The sequence below is a fragment of the Myiozetetes cayanensis genome, unplaced genomic scaffold (assembly GCF_022539395.1).
Source record: "Myiozetetes cayanensis isolate MyiCay16 unplaced genomic scaffold, myiCay2020 scf3, whole genome shotgun sequence".
Classification (NCBI taxonomy): Eukaryota; Metazoa; Chordata; class Aves; order Passeriformes; family Tyrannidae; genus Myiozetetes; species Myiozetetes cayanensis.
Window position 1 is genome coordinate 24075577 of NW_026087521.1, and position 18989 is coordinate 24094565.

Below are 18989 nucleotides of genomic sequence, written 5' to 3' on the forward strand. Positions count from 1 at the left end.
GTATTTATAACATTAGAGTAGTTCAAAGCCAGAGCAAACAGTTGTGTTAGATGCTCAAAGATGAAGCTTGGAAAAACAGGAGCAGTGGTCAGCCAAAAGCTTTCACAGAGCTGAGAAGATTTATAGAATGAAATACGTATAGTCTGAAAATTATCAGTGGAATATTTTTGTACAAACTCTGGAGCCTTAGCTGCTTGCAGTCCTTCACAAATGCTGTTATTTATTTATTATTTACATTTGGTGCAGCTGTACCTAGGGACTAACTTGGAAGCCCATTTGGACACAGAAGAATACAAAGGATATACATTGAAGGGTCTTAAAAGTGAAACAGGTGTAGGGAAAAGACATGATGTGAAAATCAACTAGGCAATGCTTGAATGTCATCTAGTTATTTTTAAGCACTCACTTTTAAATGGATTGCAAAAGAGAGTAACAAGCACATGGAAACAAAAAACTGTTGTATTGGATAGAAAAGGGCAAGGAGGAAAAGAAGTGGGGTGTGGAAACATGGATGTAATAAGGTTGTGAGGAGAAGGGAAGGGTAAGGCAGGAGAGGAAGAAAGCAGAGGGGGTTTGTGGACACACAGAGCAATGCTCATCATGATGCAGTGGGTCCAGCATCCCAGTGCACGTCCAGCAAGTCCCTTTCACAGACACATACACCAAGCCACCAGGCTGGATATGCCAAGGGGCTTGCCCTTCCCTGTCCTCTTGCCTCTCTTCTTATCCCCTGCACCTGGCTTTCAACCAGATGCAGACTGGGAGGAGGGCTAGGCCCCATGGGGGTGCTGAGGCTTCTCCAAGCAGCGGTCCCACCTCTGCAGCATATCTCTGCCAAAATTAGCTTGGTTTGCTCCCCTCTACAGTCTTTCCTCATCATGGCATGCTGTGAGAGAAGGGTAGCACCAACAGGGTTTGAATACTCGCTGACAGATTTGTCAGTGAAGGCAGGTGCTGGGGGCTGAGTGTACCAGCTCTTGCTTTGGGAGCTATTGTAGATGCACCAACCACCAGCACTGCTTGTCCACAACATGAAATGCACTTTCCCCACAGCAAAACAGAGGAGGATGCATAGCCAAATCCTATTAAGACTGACTGCTTGCTGGGACTATCATAGATTTTTTTTTGCTTTTTGCAACTAAATTTTCAGTTGTTACAGGCAGCTTCATGGAACACAGATGCAAGATATCAGTGTTAGCATGATATGATACAATTTTCTTCAGAAAGACAGTTAAAACCTTGTACAATTATTTTAAGCAGCCTCTGTGTGTTAGCTCAGTTTAGTATTTTGCCTACTGCTACAGAAGCCCCCCTCAGGAGCTGGGAACATCTTGCAACACAAATAAGAAATATTACAAATGCAAATCCATTGTACAGTTGGATGTGAAAAGGACCAGAAATAATAAATGCATGTTGTTTAAAACATAACCATACAGAAAATTCAAACTTGTATAGCCTATATGCATTTTTGTCAGCCCGGCAATCTGAAAAATGCCCATGTCAAGTGCAATTTTATGGAAAGCAGAATATTATACTGGCAATCCAGATTTAAATTCAAACATGGCCCTAGGTTCATGCCTGCAACATGCATTTATGATGAACCTGGGAGCATATTGTATTAATGAATGAAGCTTACACACTACTGGAATAGATGGGCCACATATGGAGAGATCATGGTGGTATCAGCTTGAGATGCATATATTTTTCTGATACATTAAGACACAGAACTAACTACAGGGGAGTTTATCATGCTGAGGTATTTTTGACATATTTTTCTTTAGGTCTGCTTGTAAAGACAGAACAAATTGTCCTTGACATTCATAAACATGTTTCTTCTGTCAGTCTGTGCCCCTATCTCTATGTGATAGCCCATGGAAACAATGTGTGTGGGAAGCCAAGCTTAGTATTCTGCAATAGTGAGTGCCTGAGAGCTTTGAAACGGGAAGCTCTACCCTCCAACAACTTACTGCAGGGATAAATAGACCATGCTTGCTTTCAACCTACGAATATTTGCCTTTGTGAAGTGTAATGCAGTTTGGGAAAACAATGCTGATGGCATTTTCAGATGAATCTGGATTTCTTAGATTACTGAGTAGTGAAGAAAGATGAAGAGCTAGGCCATCCAGGTTATTCTAGCTAATAAAATATTCCCTGGACTATATTTGTTTGCATATTTATACGTATGCAGTCTTGTTTGTACATGTATGCAATCATGCATGTGTACATTATAGAGTGTTACCACCAAGAAGCAAAGATCCTACTTCATCACCTAATGATGCCATCTGTAGTCCAGCTTTCCTCCTTTTCCCTTTCACTCGCTTTAGTTAAAGACCTCATTTGAGGCAGAGATTGTGCCTGTTCTGATGCTGGTCCTTTGCAAATGTAAATCCATTTCAAAAATTCATCGATGTTAATCTGTCACACAGATCTTTCCTGAAAAATTGCCTGTCACAATCTCCTTTGCAATTCTGCTTAACAAGAACTTAAATGTTTAGGGCGATGGTGATCTAAGACCCCTTCCTGTCATCCTAACAAATACTGCTGCAGTGTTCCTTAGGATTTCTCTACCTGTCTGGATTAGTCTGCTATCTAGTCTTCTACTTCTATCACATTATTTTTTTTGTTTTGCTTTAGTGATTTGTACATCTTTTCAGATGAAGAATGTTGCTCCTTATGCATTAAGATAATGCAAATAAATAATAATAAATCAAAAGTGAAATCATTAATAACACACTTACACAGGATGAGAAATGAACAGAAAAGCCTGAAGGAGTTAAATTAAATTAAATGAGACTGACAAAAGAGAAGGAAACTCAGGAAAAATAACCTGTGTTTTTTGTGGTTGTTGGTTGGTTGGTTGGTTGTTTTTTAAGATAAGGAATATAATCTGTTTTCTGTCTGAAGAATAACAGGATTTTCACAAGATACTTGTTGACTAACTTAGACACACTAAGATACCAGGATTTTATTATTTTACTCTTCTGTTCAAGTAACCACCATGACAACAAACAGGAGATTCCTAAGCAGCTGCCTACAGTGATGATTTCACTTATTCAGCTCTTTGGATCTGAAGAAACCTGTAGAATATAAGGTACATCTAATGCAGAGAATAGGCATTCTTTGCTCACAAACACTGCCATGCTAAAATGCCACATGTATAGCTAAGCTGGTCTGCACTCTGTGATCCAGCTCACAATTGCAGCTAAAAAGGTTAAACCACTACTTTGCCTTTGTGTCCCCCCTTTCCCTGTTATCCCAGCCAGTGCAGAGGCAGAGCAGAAGGGGCGGCACGTGGCTCAGCATTCCTCAATTTCAAAGCCACTAAAAATAGATCCATTGATAAACAGGCAGGCAGAAGCTGGCAGCTGGTGCTGCAGCGAGCATGGGTGCGGCAGAGCCTGCAGGAAGGTGGAGGTGTGAGTCTGTGGGAGTGCTTCTCACGGAGGTAATCAGGCCTCAAAGGAAGAGAACTCATAACGTGGAGATTGGCACTGCATATTTGCAGTATGTAGTCAGTTTAGACTGCGTGGAACATGGGACCCAAACTGGCTCCACTTAACCCAAAACACTGCATCCAAGATGCCTCTGCAAGCTCCGTTTCCATGGAAATGAACATTAGCATCAGCTTCCCTTGTAACGGGACTCTATTGCACTGAGTTCAGTAAAACAGGTATTTTATCCTGTTGCAGCCTGGGAGAAGATAAGAATTAGTTTGAAATCTGCACGTGGCATTATAAGAGCATGATTTGATTATTCCTTCTGGGCTTTAGATTGGGGCCTACTGGGCTGTATTACGTAGGTAGAACAATACCCACTTAAACTAAGGCTGACTCACATGTATTAACTCTGCCAAAACCTTATAAATCTTACACCAAAAGGAGGACAAAATAAATTTGAACGTATTTGCCCTCAAATTAGGCTTTATTACTGACATGATTGTCCTTCAAAAAAGTAGAACTATTCTGATTTCAATAGGCAAAGGAGTTGTTTCAGTTGCCCAAGTGTCTTTTTAAAGGATTGTATGTATTTCCTACAAATAAAACCTCTTCTTTACCACAACATTAAAGTATTAAATCAAGTCAAGTGAAAAACAGGCTTTTTCTGTAATGATATTAAATAATAAGATAAACTCCATCTCTAACATGAAGGAATGGTTGGATTTATATGGATTTGGTCTCCATATACATTACCAGAAACACTGCCTGATTGATTTCTCTCCAAGCTGTCAAAGAAATGGCAAATCTCCAAGGAATATTCTGGAAAGGGAGTTTTAAAATAAGCCAAAAGAAGTTTCAAAGCTATTTTCAAAGCATGGTAGATCACTGAAGTTTGACAGAATGAGTGCAGTGTTCACTCAGTTTATATGTGGTAATCTCATCTAAAGTGGTCAGTAAAAGGGCTAATGGAGAAAAAAATGGAACATTTTTCCACCTTCTCTCTTCATACCTGTAAGCACTGGAAAAACACACTATCTCTGGGGGGGTCATTGTCCCACTCCATGATTTATTAATATGAATCACAAATAGAAACTCAGCTGCAGAATCATTAGTTTCCTTCCTTCTATGACAGAAACCTAATAAGACTTTGGATCCCAGCTTTTATGGAACTTGGTTCACAGTTAGTAAAACCAAAGATTATCTGGCCCCTTAGACAGAAAGCAATTAAATTCTATCTAATTTTATTTTATTTTATGTCAAGGCCTTACCTCAAAAGAACCAAAACCACACCAAGTGTGGTTTTGGTTCTTTTGAGGTAAGGTCTTGATATAAAACAGAAGGTTGTACCTGGCCTATTATGTTGACATATGGTAGCATGATTTCTGGAGTGTAGGACATGCTTTTGTAGAAAATGAAGTGGGCACAAGCAAGGTACCTCTCCTGAAGTGTAGGAGTGATCTGCTGAATTCAGGAACACCCTTCCCTCCTAACAGATCCTGGAGGGCAGAGTGTGACCGTCATCCCACCCACATCATCAGCACCTTACAGCCATGCCATCCTAGTGGCTGATTGCAACAGATACTGACAGAATTCATGTCTTCTTTTTTTCAAAGCTGATGAAACTTTCTCCTTAAGTCCAGATTTTCCAAGACCTTCTATGTAACACCCATACCAGTAACATTTTCAGGTAAACATACAGAGACTTTGTTCCAAGTCATTATTCCTTCCCTTGCAAACCTAGAAGTATACAATAAATGTAAAATCCTTAAAAATGCATCCTTCTGTCGTTCTAAAGCAAATACATACAAAAAAAAAAAAATTTAAAAATTCCACAAAAGAAATAAAATTCTTTCTAATAAAATTGAGGTTATAAAAATGTCTTAGTTTAACACAGCTAATTCTATTGGGGCATAACCTGATCTCCTACCCTGCAACAACATACTGTTTATAACCTGTTCATTTAAATCCACTCCTGATCAAATTCATCCCCAGTTCATTAAAAATTATTGTACAAGAGTAGCTAATAAAAGAACTAATTGGGACACAGGCCAAATTCTCCCAGCTTTGTGATAGAGTTCTGACATTTTAGTACTTTTAATAAAGTGTATGTGCTCGCATTATAGCATTCAATAAATTGTGCAGTAAAGATATGGAAAAAAATTCAGAAATACTTCTTTGAGGAGGAGACAAAGTCAAAGTTTGGTTTTGAAACAGATGGACAAAGCCCTCTTAGAGTTCTGTTCTTGAACAAATGCACCCAATTTTGGAAGCTTCTCTCCTCCCCTTGGTTTCATAATCCTGCAAAATCTTCTTTCTGTTTCTCAAGTTTTAAAATTTCATTGCCTGTAACAGGAGAATAAAGCTGGGGTTTTTTTAGTTAGTTTTATTTCAGTAGCAATACTGTGAGCAGAGATCTGAAAAAGGGAATGAATTCTGCAAATACATTGCATTTCTGTCTTGTTGCCAAAATCACTTCATATTTTCATTTCTCCTCTCTTCAGCGTCCCACTATGTTTGAGATATAGTTTATTCTTCTTACAGCATTTCCATTTTTTTCCCATCATCACTTAGTTCAATAGAAGTTCTACAGTGAACCTCTGCACAAACAGACTCAGTCTGGACCACAGATATGTGCATACAATGGGACAGATCATGTACAGAAAACAGGAGGGGCCTAAAATTACTAAGGACATCGCAATAGGGGTGGGGATCTTGTTCATGCCCTTTCTATCCACACACAAAAACTTATTCCTTAACATGCCAGTGGCCCTTCCAACTGACACAGCTGGAGGCTGGAATGAAACTTTGGCTGGGAATTCACTTGAACCAACCCCTTCCAAGCAAACACAGATGTGCACAGTGCCACACATGATCTGATGGGTAGCTTATGCCTTCCCACTATTTCCTTCATAAGTCAGAAGAAGAAACAGGTCTTTCTCTAACCCAGCAGGATGGAAGCACCAAGCAGCTCAGGCCAAAGACATGCTGCAAAGACTCCTGGCTGCCTGGAAAGTCTGCAGTAAGGCTCTGCATATCCAGGTGGGGCCCAAAAAGTAGGTTGCTCACTCTAGCTAATTTTCAGTACAGTTACAGTCTGAAGGCCATTGTAATCTAATACATATTTCCTGAATTCAATCAACTGAGAGATTTTAACCCATTTCCATTTCAATCCACTTATTTTGACTATAAAGCTATCACAGGTATTTCCTTTTGTTTGACCTTCTTAGCTGAGTAGGTAAATACTGGGTAAATAATAAGCAACTTCCATTTTACCCTTACAGACTGGGTCTCTGCCTGAGTCCTTGCCTCTGTCGTGTACATTTGTTGTTGAAAATAAGTTGGAGGAACAATGTGGAAAGTTCATACTACGTCTGCATATATCTTTTTATATTTCTAAGAAATCTTATTTTATGTCCAACATTGCCTGTAGGATACTTTTTATAGGCATATAAGTCAACCAAAGGAAGTTCAGTGACATTTAATACAGAGCTTGATATATTTCATATATCAAAGTTTTAACCATTTTTAAATGTTTGCATTTTGAACAAGGATAATTGACTGTAATTATTATATCACAACTTGTAATAAAACAATTAAAAGAAGAAGCAAAAATAATGGATTTGAGATACATTTATCTGTCAAGTGTTATGTGTCTGTTACCATGATAAAAATCCTTGACAACAGCCACAAAATTTAGGTTAAGGAAGATGATAAAGCGATTAGTATCTGATCAGGCATCTATAAACAAGCAATGTAAAAAAAAGCTTTTTTCACTAAACCCTAATTACTTTGGGAGAAAATCCTTCTTTGCACACAGAAGGACAGATCATGTGCTAGCTCTAATTTATGCTGATCCTTATATATTGTACAGTAGGGATATGCCTTATCCCTTGTCTGTCTCTACGTGACATGCAATTTTTCACAGTACTTCCCAGTGATTTTCAGAATCCAGAAGCAATTCATCATGGAGAATAATGGCAAGCAGGACCTGGTGAGTTGTGCCTGCTCGTGGCAATGCAGTTATGTTGTCTTCCAGCATTATGAAAAGAGATTGCATATTATCATGACTACCACTTGCTCTTGTAATAACTGTAAAATGGCAAATAATTCCTACCTTGTCTTTCACAATTGAGACATGTCTCCTTTCTAAAGTAATTTTAATCTTTTCTCTCTCTTCATTATTTATTCTGTATCAGCATCTTAATTCATCAAGGGTATGAAGCAATGTAACTTCATCTACAACAGCTACCAGATTTGTTCTATCAAATGCAAAATGTTTCTTCATTATAACATTTATGTTTATGACCTCTTTGAAGGCTCTGCAAAATCCTTGGGTGATACTACTGGTAAAGTAAGCATGGTTATTTTAGGTATATGTTCATATTTCAAGATTAGCATGGGAATTTTTTTTTATTATGCCAGTTACTATAGTGACAGTGACAGTTTCAGAGAGGAAAGATGGTACTGTGATAAAGAGATTGTCCTAAGATTCAGCTCAAATTGTCAATTACTCTTCAGAGAGGGTCACATCTTTTTACTATCTAGTATTTTTTAATGTTGGCAGTGCTTTGGTGAACAAGTTGTTGACCTGAATTACAGAAGTAAAGCTGACTGAGGGTTATTCTTTTATTCTGCAGAATTCTTCTACATTTAAAAAACGTTTTTTTTCTGTATCAAAACAAACCCAAATCTTTTGAAAGCTATTTTGTGTAAGTAAAATTACCCATCCCAGCAAATTCTAGTGCTGAAGACCCATACTTTGTGCAGAAGGGGGACCTGATCCCAGGCTGCCAACCTGTCCCAAAATGCCTAATACTGCTCCAGTAGTGAGGAAGTTCTGTGATTTACCTTGTTTTGAAAAGGAATTTCACTCTGGATTCAGAAAAAAACAAACTACCTCAACTTTGTCTGGTAATAAATTTGTCATTATTCTTTGATGAATTTCTAATGAATTGGTATTTTTGCAAATACTTTCTTTTCCCTAAAAACATCTGTAGCCTTCACAACTAGTCAGTTTACAGTTATCTACATAAAAAGTAAGAGAGCATTGTTCTGTACTGATTTCCTGAATGAGTGTGTGTAATTTTACAACTTATGAGGGTGAGCTCTAATTCAGGCTTGGTCAGAAGGTGCCTGTTTACATATTAGCCTTTCATCCATAACTAGCAAGCTACAGAAAGTTTGTTCTCATAATTGCAACCAAAAATTCTCCTCACACTAGCCCAAGATGCAAAGATGAAGCTCTGTAGTCCAAACCTCTCCAACACACAGCTTGTAAGGGGGCTGCCATCTCACAATGAATTGTCATTGCCCATGATAATTATTGAAGTAGCTATGGTATGATACTATATCTGTGATGGCCCAGGTGGTCCATTCTTTCCTCTAAAGAGCCTCTGACAGCTTAAATTTACTGTACATATGGAATCATTCCTGGCTGCTGGCAGCTGAAATGCTCATGGCTAAAGTCCCAGTTACAGCTGAGACAAGGTTCAGGCTGCTGATCTCTACTCCATTTCAGTAGCTGATTGCCAACTTAGAGCTGGTAATTAAATACGTGAAGCATTGCTGTCTATGGCCTGCAAGTGTAAGCCATCAGTGGACAGGACACAGCCTAGCAGAGGATTGTAGGATGCTGATCACCAGCCTCAGCTAGGCAGCACCAGAAGTCACTGATTTTTCAGTTGACTCCTAAAAAAGATCAGATCCAACTGAGTGAGCTGATAGAGAAGATTTAAGACCAGAATTTTTGCACAGTTATAACTGAGAAACCCATTCCTTATCTCCTCACCTCTTAGCTACCTGTGAATACTCTAGGGGAAAGTCTACAAGCTCAGCTTACACCACTACAGTGTTCATTGAACTGTGAAACAGTGTCCTGGAGGGACTGGAAGTGTCAACATAATCAATTAGTGCATCTCAGGAAGCAATTCTAGAAAAGCTTTCTAGGTTATCTCTGTACTGAGATCTCCAGGATAAAGCCTTACCCAGTGCACCCTCACAGCAAGAACAGTATGTTCCAGAGTGTTATAATGCCACATGGTAAACTTCTGGTAATACTACTGTATCTAGAAACATCAGAATCTCCTATGAAGGGGGTGTTGGTTTTGGTAATATGAAAAGCTTATTCTCCCATTTTTCTTTTTTCTTTTTTTTTTTTTTTAACCTTCTGGCTTTGGTAATGTTGTCTCTAAGAGGAAAATGATGATAAACTCTCTCCCAGTGCAAGACAAAGAAACCAGATTTCCTTATTTATACAGTGTTATTGGAGTGGTGTGATGACAATATTTTTATGTCTTATTTGGAGGTGATTTGGCTCATGTAGGCAGCATTGGCATTATTGCCATTTGGCATGGAGCTGAAAGGCCTAAAAAGCTGATTATACTGAAGTGTTTGAAGGAGGGATTCAGGACACAGCCCTGGGAGCATTATAATCCTGCTCAAGCACAATGTCCCTTTTAAGCCCACTGTTCCATTCAGTTGTTTCTTCCCTATGCCTGGAAACCTTCTCTATCCTTCAGACCAAACTGTACTTTTAATTTTAAATAAGGTGACATGAGGATTGAAAGAAATATTGCTGTCACCTGAGCTTACTCCACAAATTAGCTTTTTGAAGGGCTATAGAATCAGAGCAAGTGTCTGTTGGTTCTTCTGTCAGAGAGTAAAACAAATGGTGTTTAGGTCTTGAGAATATAATTTCACCTGAGCTGGTTCTTCAGCTGGATCTGTAATGTTAGATAAGATGGGTTCAGTAGGTCACATTACCTTGGATGAGTTGGTTCATAAGTGCAACCCTGTTCTAGGTACAAGCTCTGAAATCTGTCAACAGAGGAAGACAGATGCTGGAAATGGTTACATACTTTGTAACAGAGTACCAATAACAACAACAACAGTAACGATAATAATAATAGGGTTATAGAAAATAGGGTTACATCCAGTTGGTATACAGTTCACTAGGGGAGTTCTATAGAGCTCCAATGCCCTTCCATGTCTTCATAAAAGACTTGGATGCAGGACTCAAAGGAATACAATAAGTGTGTTTGCCAATGACACTAAATTGGGAGGAGATGTTGACTCCCTCAAAGGCAGAGAGACCTTGACAGATTAGAGGGCTGGACAACCACTAACTGTATGAAGTTTATCAAAGAAAAGTGCCAGATTCTGCACTTGGGACACGGCAATAAGAGGCTGGAGATCAGTGCCACGGAAAGGGAAAGGGACCTGGGGGTCCTGGTCAATGGCAAGCTAGATATGAGTCAGCAGTGCCCTGGCAGCCAGAAGGGCCAACCGTGTCCTGGAGGGCATCAGGCAAAGCATCACCAGCCAGTCAAGGGAGGTGATTGTCCTGCTCTGCTCTGCACTGGTGTGGCCTCACCTTGCATATTGTGTGCAGTTTTGGGCACTGCAACATAAGAAAGATATTAAGCCATTAGAGAGTGTTCAAAGGAGGGCAACAAAGATGATGAAGAGTCTTGAGGGGAAGCCATATGAGGAGCGGTCTGAGGTCACTTGGTCTGTTCAGCCTGGAGAAGAGGAGACTGAGGGAAGACCTCATTGCAGTTGCAACTTCCTTGTGAGGGGAAGAGGAGGGTCAGGCACTGATTTCCTCTCTGGGGTGACCAGTGACAGGACCTAAGGGAGCAGCCTGAAGCTGTGTCAGAAGAGGTTTAGGACAGATATTAGGCATAGATTTTTCCCCAGAGGGTATTTGGGCACTGGAACAGGCTCCACAGGGAAGTGGTCATAGCTCCCAGAGCTCAAGAATGCTTGAACAATTCTCTCAGACACACAGTGTGATTTTCGGGGTTGTCCTATATAGAACCAAGAACTGGACTTCGATGATCCCTTCCAGGAATCAGGATATCCAGAATCAGGATATTCTGTGATTCTATGATTCTCTGATTCTAGCCTGTTATAAGGGGAAGGTGAGGTTCACAGGGAGAAGAAAATGGTAAAGATGATTTATGGTTGACATGGTTCATGACAGCCTGTTTGGACTATGGCTGGGGTTTCCTGTGGGTTAGTCCTTGGTATCTCTTTGCACAACATCCAGGATCATTCCATCACACAAGTTCCTCAACACCCTACAATTAGAAGAATCTAAAGATGCCATCTGAGGTACCTCACTGTTTGTTGCACTGATGTGTTTGACTTTTAATAATTTCAACATCTGAACTGGAAGGCAAGGCTTGGATTTATCTCACTGACATTAAACCATCTGGAAGATAGATGCTTGGTTCTGACTAATTGTTTCAGCTCTGTTATGTTTTAGCTCAGTTATGGCACAAGGAGATCAGTTCTCATCTATCTCAGATACCTGTATCAGTGTGCTCTGAATCTGCCTCTGCAGCTGCCTGTCTCTCTGCAATGATTTCTTAGGGAGATTGCATCATTATTTTCACCTGGATCTCCACTTTTAGATGGGTTAAGGTGAGTGGGCTATCATTCATTTCTACAATACTACATCAAAATCTGGTATGTTGTAGTCCATACATGAGCCACAGTAGACTAAATGCTAGAACTGCTAGATCACCAGTGCACAGCTGCTATTTTTTTCTGAGGAGCTTTCAGTTACAAATCTGTCCAAATTGATTCCATATAGATATTGGACAATAAAGTCTGGAGCCCTGCCAACACATTCATATTCAAATTAAATGAAATTTGAAAGGGAATGGAGAAAATGGTGGTCCAGGACCTACACATCAGTACACACAGCACAACAAATGGACTCTTCCAAAGGGGAAAATGATGTGGTTGTAGTTTTTGCAGTGTTTGAACTTTAAAAGAAGTATTTAACAACACTCTTCAGACATAACTATGGATCTAGGCATGTGTAGGACACTGAAAGAATGTCATGATTAACTCAAGGGCAAAGTGATACTCCACTTGCATAAGCTGTTCATCCCTTAGGCAGTGTGAGATTATACAGTCTTTTCCACAGAAACCTTACTTGTGGCATTTAACCAGATATAACACACATGCTATTAGACAAACAGTGGGAGCTAAAGTACCATAAAGATTCAGGGAAGACTGCTTAAAGCAGAGGGATTTTATCATATTATAAGAGTTGTATTCACTGCAGTTTAGCTCTTTGGATAGTATTTAATATTATTAAGAGATAGTTTTCATAGCTTTAAAGGATATGCAAAGGTACTTTAAAATAACGTATTTAATATCTGAAGGAAAGAGGATCATGTATGTAGTTTGTGTAGAAATTGTTGCTTTCAACTCTCTCTTTAATTATAAAAGAATAATTTTAAGAATTCTGATGGTTTAGACTGGGAAGTTTACATATTAAGCAGCTTGATTATTTCATATAGAAACTAATGGCATAAATCCTCTTCTGTTATCTGAAGGGCAAAAGTATAATTGAGGAACAGTTTGCAGTGGTGGCTGTAAGCTATAGGAGTGCTGCTTAGTCCTAGACCAGCTGTATGGTGATCTACTTTCCAGTTTCAACACAGTAGCCTCAGGGCTGCTCTTGCTTGTACCAGTTTCCCAAATCCCCAGCACTGCTGCTGTGATTGCTGAGAGCACAGTGAGACACAGGGGACACATGGAAGGGGAAAGGTGCCCTCACCAGAAGAGCCCACATTCTGGAACCTTCCACAACATCCTGTGCAGAGGAGCAAAGTCACCTATTGAATTAAATTGGCAAAGTTGCTTAGATTTTACAGGTTTTTCATTTTGCTGCTAGAGGATTTTTGAACAGATTTTTTGTAACACTATTGGTTTTTGTTTGGTTTTGTCCCCAGTGAGGTTATACTAATTAATATTGATCACTGTGTTTTCATATTGCTTTCCACTATAATGGGAAAGCTGAGATATAAATAGTTTTCAATCATTATTTGGGTATCTTATGTATGAGATACTTTTAAATATCGCTGGGAGGTAATTTAATTTAAAAAAAAAAAAAGAAATGAAAGTGTTATTTTCCTTCTCTGAACCCCTCTTTTTTTTTTCTTTTTCTTTTAATGTGACAATCATCAGTTCATTTAGTTCCCTGCATTTTTGCAACAGGAGGTGAAATGACTGTTCTGTCTTCAAAGAGGAGGATGGGCACAGTAAAATCTTCATGCTTCTGGGCAGGTATCATTGATTTAGTGCAGGTCTTGGAACAAGGCTTGTGTGTAGGGTTTATGTAGATAGGAGATGCTTAATGCAGTGTAGAGGAATTTCTTTACTGCTTTTGGTAGAGTCTATGAAGCAAGTTTGTATTAGAAATGGCTGGGACATTTCTGTATAAATGTCAATTTTTCAAATGAAAATATTTCAGAAAGATGTATAAATTTTAAATAGAAGAGAGAGAAGGAGAAAGATTTTAGCAGTATGGTCGGTAAAGTATTGGCCCTGGGAAGTGGGAGGTGGCCAGTCAAGGCCTTGTAATTGCTTCAAGATTATCTGTGTTAAAGAACTTTCACATACTGCATGTAGGTCCAGATTTGAAGCTTTGTCACTCTTTGAGAGAAGCTGCTCCAAGGACACTCTGTATCACAGCAGAGCAGCAGATCCCAACAGAGGGGCTTTTACTGAGGCAGGGGTACACCAGGGCAGCAGGGAGAACTGCCAGCAGCCAACAATGCTCTCATGAAACAGGACTGATTAATGTCTTTATCACTTACATAGACAAAGGGATCGAGTGCACCCTCAGCAAATTTGCAGCTGACACCAAACTGAGCAGTACAGTTGACATGCCTGAAGGATGGGATGCCATCCAGAGGGACCTGGACAAGCTCAAGAAGTGGGCCCACGGCAGTCTCATGAGGTTTAAAAAGATGCTGCACGTGGCTCAGGGTAGCCCCCTGTACCAATACAGGCTGGGGGATGAACAGAGGGAGAGCAGCCCTGCTCAGAAGCCCTCAGGTTGGAGGAGAGGCTGGACGTGACCCGGCAAGGTGTGCTCACAGCCCAGAAAGCCAATTGGACCCTGGGCTGCATCAAAGGCAGCATGGCCAGCAGGTCAAGGGAGGGCATTCTACCTCTCTACACTGCTCTTGTGAGACCCCACCTGGAGTGCTGCATCCAGCTCTGGGGTCCTCAGCACAGCAAGGACCTAGACCTGCTGGAGTGAGTGCAGAGAAGGGCCACCAAGATGATTAGAGAGATGAAGCAACTCTCCTGTGAACTAAAACTGAGAGAGTTGGACTTGTTCATCCTGGAGAAAAGGATCTGGGGAGACCTTTTTGCAGCCGTCAAGTACCTGAAGGACACCTACAAGAAAGATGGGGAAAGACTTTTTACCAAGGCCTGTTGTGTTAGGACAAGGGGTAATAGTTTTAAAATAAAGCAATATATAAACAACCATATACTGGATAAAAGAAGAAGTTTTTTACAATGAGGGTGGTAAAATACTGGAACATGTTGCCCAAAGAGGCAGTGGATGCCCCATCCCTGGAAACATTCAAGGTCAGGCTGTGAGCAACTCATCTAGTTGAAGATGTCCTGCTTATTGCAGGGTGGTTGGACTGGACAACCTTTAAAGGTCCCTTCCAAACCAAACTATTCTATGATTCTATGATATCTTGTAACATATCCTAACCATTTTTAGACATCCATCTTCTTGATGGAATTGTCAATATTTTTCACTCAATTGTACTCTAAAGAATCTCTTCGAAAGGTTTTAGTTTAATTCTACAGTGTAGTGGAACTAAGTTGTTAACCTGCAACAGATGCCACAAAACAGATTAATCTTGAGTTCTGTTTAGAGTCGATGTAGGTGGATCTATGCATGGGAATAATTTTAAGAGTCTTTCATGGTGTTATTCCAAATATGCACCCCTATAAGTGTAAACCATATCTGCTTACACTCCAGTCTTAATAAATATTAGAATCATATAGTCACATATATTTTAGTTTGTTTCCATTATTAGCTAACAGTATCTCTTTCCATAACAAATGCTCTTCCCTACAAATACACATAAAAAAGATATTCAGCAAACTTCATAATCTTAGTAGCAAATTTTCTGTACATAAAATTATAAGAGGTTTTCCATTAAGTGTAATTATTCATGACACTATAGGCCCAGAAATAACAGCTTTATCCTTTTGAGTACAAGAAATTCAAAGACTGCCAGTGGAACCCATAGCTAGTTGTCTGCCTGGGTCCCATGATAGTGTGCTCAGAAAGCATAATATAGGTTGTTTTCAGGTATTCTATGGAGTACTGTTAAAGATAAATAATGTCAATTTACAAGAAGAAGGATTTGAAAGTACATGCAGTACCATTTCTAAAAATCCCCTTAAATATTGTGCTTTCCCTGCCCCCATAATATATGTGACATCTCCCAACATCATATGTTCTGCTGGGGGCGTGAGAATTTTGCATTCATAGGTTTTCTATCAGATATTTAACTGGTTCATGGTTTTCCACCTACATGTAGATAACTATCAAAAATCCTGATGATATTACTTTTATGTGTCATCAGATAATTTTATATTGAACTGCAAAGTCCTTAATAATTTTTTTTTTTTAAAAATGACTATGATATATAAATGTATATGCATGGCTTTCCTCTCTTGTTTTGGGCTTTAATTTTATTCACAAATGTCCCTTGATAGTCACTGCATGAACATCTATCAGTAAAAGTTCTGCTCCAGATCACACAGAACACATTATGGGAAATTTTCTCAATGGAACTGAACAAATTGTATGAAGATTAATACTCATGTCTAAATCTTGACAGTAGTATTTTAATCACATTTCAAACAAAACTATACACAGTATGAGAAAAAGGGTTAATGACAACCTTCCCTGGAAACTACATGGACAAACATAGTTCCCTATATAATTTCATTTTTAAAAACTAGATTTATAGGTTACATCCAACTGAATGAATTATTCCTGTAAATAACTGTCTTTCCAACAAGAAGCAGCTGTGTTTTTCCAATACTATTAAAATTTGAATTAATACTTAAAGAAACAAAAATGAAGGGAGTAAGTGGATTATAGCCATTACTTGTTCCAAATGACATAATTCCACCACAGGCTCCACACAAAGTATTTATGGTAAAATGATACTTCAGCTTTAAACCATGATTTCTGAACCCATGTTTGTATTTACTGTAAAGTCTTCTCTATGGAATTGGTAATCGCTCTCACAAAAGAAAGAAGCGAAATTCAACAGGAATAAAAAGCTTTTAGTTTAAAATGTGATTAATTAAATCTCAGCTCTGGTCTTCACAGATTTCTTTCATGAGGTGATGGCCAGTAGGGACCAGTATTATCAGTTGGTCTGACCTCTCTCTGCAGACATTTGCTCAGAAGCTGGATTAAAGCACATTTTATTGGAAGACACATAATAATTTCTTGAAGACCTAAGGTTGTGATGAATTTACAGCCTCCTGATAAGTTGATCCAATTTTTACCTTCCATCACAGCTAGGAAGTCACATGTATATGAACAAAAGCTTTGTCCATGGATCACATCTTTAAAAAAATCCAGAAGTAGTCCTCAGTGTCCACATTGTAATTTGTGCCTATCGTGACCTGAATTATTTGTGGGCCCCTTTGTACGATCTGCACTTTTCACACTGTTACTTAAGTGGGACTGTCGAGAGTCAGAAACAGGACCCTAGTAATGGTCTTAGCACTACTGTGTTCAGAGAAAAAGTGCCTTCCCAGTTAATTCTCATGTTACCCTTGGTGCATATGCAAGCTTCTTACTGAATGCTTTGGCCAGAACATTGGAACAGGTTAGTGAAGAACATTTGGGTTTTTCTAGTGAATACTTCAAAGGTCTCTCACCTGGGAGAACAGCTGGTGTTCTTTGTACTCAAACACGCTGCACAGCACTTACTTGAATGAGAGTACATTTTGCTGGACTATGGTCAATAACTTGTCAATAATCTCATCCTTTACTGCCTCACCCATCTTGGTGGTATTGTTATTCTACAGTTGAACTATATCTCCTATGGGTCATTGATAAAAACATCCAATAACATTGGAAGAAACTCTTCTGCAGGTTTCAGGAGGTTTCAGGAGACAGTGCGGGTGCTGGATCTAGGACTAAGTATGAGATGAAACTCACTAACACCTTAATTTCATTAATATCTTAATAGGCATTCCTGAGTGGAGAGTAGCTTTTCACCTCTCCATTGCCATTCACTGTACCTTGCTTTTGCTGCTGGCAGCATTTGTAGAAGTTTTTGAAACAATAAAAGAGGGACCCTTTAAAATCAGTGGTGATTAAACTTCTCCAGGACATGAAAGAACCCGTGCATGGTCAAAAAATGTGACCAAAATGCAAATGGATTTGGTTTGTCTGTGATACCATAAAGAAGTATAAGAATAAGGCAAGGCACTTTATCAAACCATTGTTCACAATGCTGGAGGAACAGCATGAAACTGTAAGAGCAGCTGAAAACTCAAGGAACAGAGCATTGACTGGGAAGGTTTTTAGCAGCTGCAGTGAGGGTAAGCAGAGCATGGAGACCGTGCCTAGTAAGAACAGTTAATAAGCAGTTAACCCACAATGCTATGGAGAAGTCAAAAAGATACAAACAGCATTGCGATTTTATGTACATAGAGCACACTACTGTTGAACTTCAGACCCTTGCTAAGTCAAGATGCATGTTTTACAAATAGCTGTGCAATAATCAGTTGGATTTAGAGTAATGATGTTTTCTCTAGCATGTCAGTTCTCTGTGTTGCAGGTCGTATCAGTAATCAGGCAAAATCTCTCACAAGGTGGACACTGAAGAGTACTGCTGTGAGAAAGTGCACTGACTTATCAAACAGCCAGAGGAAACAAGAATATAACTTAATTTTAAGGGAATGGCTGCTGGAGTTCCTCCTCTTCAGTAACATGTGGTATGTGGTTTAGGCAATTCTTCATATGCAGTTCATAGGCTAAACCCCTCCTCTCTTGCTAATACTTTGTGCTACACAGATTGACCTGAGGGCAGGATTTGAACATGATGTTGTCCTTGAGGCAGGGATTTTGCAGCCAGAAATGCGGGAATTAGCTTTTTCTCCCCTTTAATATAGATTTACCACCAACACAGAAGCCTGTGACGCATTTTCCTCCCCTACCTCTAATGACACAGATGCCTAAAGTTCTTAGCCTGAAAACCTGAATTTACCTCTACTTCTCTCTCCATGTAGGATGAATGATTCATTTTGTTCCATGACGCTGTTTCCAACTGCAAAACTGTTACATAAGGGCATTCAAGCCTTCTGCTTTTCATTCAGCTTTGGGAATTTCCTGCACTTTACCACCAAGACCTAGGTAGAGTGAACTTCAGGATGATTTTGAGTCAGGTGCCAGCAATCCATGCAGAGTATATTTTTTTATATTTGTACTATTTTTCCTTAATGGTGCACTTTCTGATATTTAACAGTCATCCCACTTCAATATGTTCAATATATTCAGTATGTTTAAGCTAAATGCTGCTTCATCTTGTCCATGAATGGTCTCATTTCACATCAACATGACATTTACTCAGTCCCCGTTCAAGAAGGCTGTCCTTTTCAGGAAGGAACTCAGGAATCTGTTTAAATCACAAAACTGGCAATGGAAAGAATGTATATAGATTTAACTAATGAATAGGAATGGCT